General features: G+C 41.5%; 1 protein-coding gene across 1 annotated transcript in view; it reads right to left on the reverse strand.

The window, feature by feature from the left end:
• Positions 1 to 3816: 3816 nt before the first annotated feature.
• Positions 3817 to 5053, reverse strand: part of sstr1a (somatostatin receptor 1a) — a 2744-nt gene continuing 1507 nt past the window's right edge. The window contains exon 1 of the mRNA XM_073483969.1: positions 3817 to 5053. This exon is cut by the window's right edge and continues 1507 nt beyond it. The gene's annotated coding sequence lies outside the window, so the exon portion shown is untranslated.

Here is a 5053-nt window from a genome sequence, read left to right on the forward strand (position 1 = left end):
TTCCTACCGACTGGTTCCTACAGACTGGTCTCTACAGACTAGTCTCTACCGACTGGTTCCTACAGACTGGTTCCTACAGACTGGTTCCTACAGACTGGTCTCCACAGACTGGTTCCTACAGACTGGTTCCTACAGACTGGTCTCTACAGACTAGTCTCTACCGACTGGTCTCTACCAACTGGTTCCTACAGACTGGTTCCTACAGACTGGTCTCTACCAACTGGTCTCCACAGACTGGTTCCTACAGACTGGTCTCTACAGACTGGTTCCTACAGACTGGTTCCTACAGACTAGTCTCCACAGACTGGTCTCTACAGACAGGTTCCTACAGACTAGTCTCCACAGACTGGTCTCTACAGACAGGTTCCTACAGACTGGTTCATACAGACTGGTCTCTACAGATCTACAGACTGGTTCCTACAGACTGGTTCCAGGGTTATGAGCAGCCCGTCCTCATCAGAAAAACAACCATATGGTTTGACTAATCAGCTTTATTACGACCCGTATTCACGTTTTTTGTTAGGCAGCGACCTCTAGTGGTTGTAGTAATTATTACAGCTGCAGTTGTGTATGTATGTGTGTGTCTGTGTCTGTGTGTTCCAGCCTGTTATTAAAGTCATGTTGGTGGCTTTGTTTCTCTACTGAACTCTTCAACTCTGTTTTATCACACATCTACACACATACACACACACACACACACACACACACACACACACACACACACACACACACACACACACAGAGAGAGAGAGAGAGAGAGAGAGAGCTTCCTGTGCTGTCATCAGTCCTCCGGTGAGTTTACCTGAAGATCAAATGCTGTTAAAGTGTCTCACCTGAACATCATGTGACCTGTGACCTCACACTGACCTCTGACCCCAGCACCCACAATACGCCTGCAGTCAGTAACTGAGTACATTTACTCTGGTACTGTACTGAGGTACACATTTAGAGTACTGTCTGTCTGTCACCTCACCTGTCTGTCTGTCTCCTCACTTGTCTGTCTGTCTGTCTGTCTGTGACATGAGGAAAGTGACTGTGTTTCTCTGATTTATTGATGATTCAGTCCTCAGGTGAATGCTGCCCCCTGCTGGTGTCACCTCGTAGCTACAGTGAGTGATCGTCACATTTCAAATGTTTTATTTTATATGTTTATTTTAAATGTTTATTTAAAATGTTTTATTTTAAATATTTTATTTTAAATGTTTTATTTTAAATGTATATTTTAAATGCTGTTGTAGTAAACTACATCCTGTAAAATGTGATTAAGGTGAGACTGTACAGGTGAAAACGTTCCACACGTGGTCTCTCAGACGAGAGGAAGGAAAACACCCAAAATACACATTTATGTTTATTTTAGTTCAGATTTCTGTTCTGGACTTTTATACAAATTAGCACATATTTCATTAAATAGCTTAATTTAAACATAAAATATCAGAAAACCTGTAAAACAAAAAACATTTGTCTTAATGTCAGAAGTTTGATGTTGATATAAACCTCCGGATTTATTCCTCTCTGTATTCACATGGCTCTGTTCAATAATCATTCACAGCCTCATTTATACATTTTATTCCTTAAAACATATTTTTTAATGTCAGTATTTTCTGATGAAAAGAGACTTTGACTCTAATATGTCAACAACATGAAACGAGGCGTTTCACTGAAAATGACGCATTTATGTTCAGATGAGCATCATTTACATATTTAAATATAAACTATCAGAAAACTTGTAAAAACAAAAAATAATTGTATTAATGTTAAAGTGAGTGATCATCTGAGCTTAAATAACATCCATCAATCAGCCAATCACAGCTCAGATTTGTCTTCAGGAGAGGATCTGATTGGACAAGAGACACTGTGAGCGGTCAGATGAGTGTAAACATGACGTCATCGTTCACAGTTTAATAAAGTGAAGAAGAGTGAAACTCCAGCTGAGATCAGTTATTGATCTCTGATCACTTCATGAATTCATACATAAATTATTCTTTATGTTTTCTCTTCTCAGGAAAAAACAAGCTGCCCACCACATACTACATTACCCACAATCCACCTGTCAGCTGAGAGAAGGCTGACTGCAGTGTGAGTTTCCTCTGCTGCCACTAGATGGAGCCAGAACCACAGAACCAGAACACACAGTCCTGTTGGTTCATTATCTACTGAATATATACAGACTGTCACATCTGATCAGATCAGATCTGATCAATCAGATCAGATCCAGTGCAGGTGTATTTCCTGTGTTTGTAGAAGTCAGCAGGTGAACCAATTAGAGCCGGTTTCTGAATGTATCTCTGTGGCAGCTGATTGGTTCATGGTGAAGCAGCTGACATCAAACAACAACAACAACAGTGACTGTGTTTTTGTTTCAGGTGGTCATGAGGTCACCTGATCGCACCTGAGTGACATCCAGCTGCTGCAGGTTTCAGCTCGTCAGGTGAGTCAGCAGCTGCTCTCACCTGTTACCATGACAACAACATATAAACAGCTGATTCATCTGAATACAAACGTTATAAAACTTTATTGTCACTTAAGACAGAGCAGAAAACATTCTTAATGAAACACACGGGTACTGATCATGTTATTGATGATGTCATTGATCCGTTCATCAATCAGTTTCATCACGGTCACTGTGTGTCAACATCACTATGGTAACTGAATCAGTTGCTTCCTGTGGTGTCACAGCAGAAGCTGTCCTCCTACTCTGTGTGTGTGTGTGTGTGTCCACACCTGCGGCCCGCAGGCCTCATGTGGCCCTTTGAGACTAATTAGCCCGCTCATTAGTGTCCGTCTGTAGATAAGCACATAAATATGGAAGCTCTGAACGGTCAAACTTTCATAGTTTACTGGAGATGATGAGATAAACTGTGTTAAATAACAACATGTGTTAAAGCTTCAGGACAAAAAGTGTCTTATTGAATTAAAACGTTTGACCCAGAGAATCAAACTGACAACCTGAACTACTAAAAACAAAAAGCTGCACTGTTTTTTTTTCTTTACTTTTCTGTGATATTTCTGTTGAAACTAATAAACAAAGTCGATAAAAAATAAATAGTTCATTGTTTTAACACAGTTAAAGTCCAAACTCTGCAGGTCGGACATCAGGAATGTAAAAGTTTGACCCTCGGCCTGTTCTAGTCCCACCACTTTTATTCTGAAGGCCAAAGGTTCCTATCACATATCCCACTACTTTTATTTTGAAGGTGAATGGTCCACAGGAAGCTGCCAGAGTCAGAACTTTAAACATGTTAAAGCTTCATGAACCAGAACAAAGAGATACATACGAGACAAAAGTAAAAGTACTTCCTGTGGAGCTCGTGTCTCGGACTCTTCTGGTTCTGACTCCGCCTCCACTGAAACTACAAAATGAGACCGGCGCTGTTTCAACCACAAGTTTCCTTTAAAAACATTTTAAATGATGTTAAAAACACGAAGCAGCTTCTGAGTCATAACAGACACACGTAAAGTAATCTGATTACAATGGAACAGTCACATAATCATCATGGTATCACCTGAGCCGTCTGTGACATCATCAGTGAGGTCACCTTCACACAGCTGACAGGAGGTCAGTTAATGAGATGGAACACAAATCCTCCAATCTGATCACACTAAAGCTTTTCTCATCAACATTATTGATCCATCAGCCCTGCAGATTATAGATCATCATCATCATCATCATCATCATCAGGTTTATTGATTAAGACATTTTATCATCAAGAGTTTGTCACATCCATCAGAACTGAAAATGAACAGCTAGGACAGAAAATAAGAACTACAAACTACAACTCCCAGGGTGCATTTCACTAACAAACAGCCAATCAGAGCTCCTGTAGAGACCTGATCAGTTGTCTGATTCTGGATCAGTTTTACGTCCCGTTACAGAAATCTTTGTTTCTTTAAACTTTTCTTTGTGAAATCATAAATAAATAAATGTAAGCAGAGTTCTGTCCGAGTGGACCAGTACAGACACACACAGGTGCATTCTGGGAACAAACAGGAAAAAATAAATGTAGCAGAAAAATATTTTTCTTTAAAAAGAGTCCGATTGTTTGTTTCACAGCTGACATCATCACATGTTGACTGTAAACATCAACAACAGCTGACTCACCTCTACATTCACAGAGGTCATCCATGTTGTTCCACACACACCTGTATGAGTCAGAGCAGGGGGCGGAGCTTCAGCGCAGACACCTGAAGGAGAACTTTAAAGGGACACTCCACCAGTTCAGGATTTCGTCTGCATACGTGAATAAACTGTCTGCAATGATGTCACTCAGTGGCTCAGGTGCATTGTGGGTAATGTAGGCTCCAGGTTTTAAAAAGGAAGAGGAATGTGTGGAATAAAAAGGTGTCGTCTCTAGTTTGTTTTGAAACTGTCCGTCATGAGTCCAACAGTGTTACAAGAGTGTGAGGATGGACCAAAACCTGCTGCCTACTTTACCCACAATGCAACTGAACCACAATTTATGCATCAGACGACATACAGCTTCCTCTGGAACCAGTAAAGGCTTTATGCTACTGTATTCACATATGCAGCCACCAACATCTGGAAACACACTTTAATGTGCAGAACTGGTGGAGTGACCCTTTAATCTGCAGTCAGACTGACATCTGCCCGCTGACGCTTCCTGTTGCGGTGCAGCTACAAGCAGGAGGGAACAGGAAGTAGTTCTGGTTGTAAACATAAACTGCAGGAGCTAACAGGCTAACAGCAGCAGCAGGTTTTACTGGCATTTACTGTCATCACAGCAGCCAATCAGCTTCTTCTTCTTCTTCTGCTGTTTTTATTTAATCTAAAACGAGAATATAAACAACCTCTCTGAACTAGCAGTCAGTCCCGCCTCCTCTGTCTAATTGGCTGAACACTGCAGACAACTGAGCCGCAGCCCGTCAGCAGCCCACCCTGCAGACACCACCCTGTCCTCCACCTAACGAGCCCAGAGACACTGATGCTGACAGCTGAACAGGTCGCTGTGTTTACCTGAAAACTACAGCTGACAACCTGCTGCAACAGACACAACCAATCAACACCAGACTGACTGCTTCACTGGTGTGACATCAT

Source organism: Pagrus major, chromosome 16 (assembly GCF_040436345.1).
Source record: "Pagrus major chromosome 16, Pma_NU_1.0".
In the NCBI taxonomy this organism is placed as follows: Eukaryota; Metazoa; Chordata; class Actinopteri; order Spariformes; family Sparidae; genus Pagrus; species Pagrus major.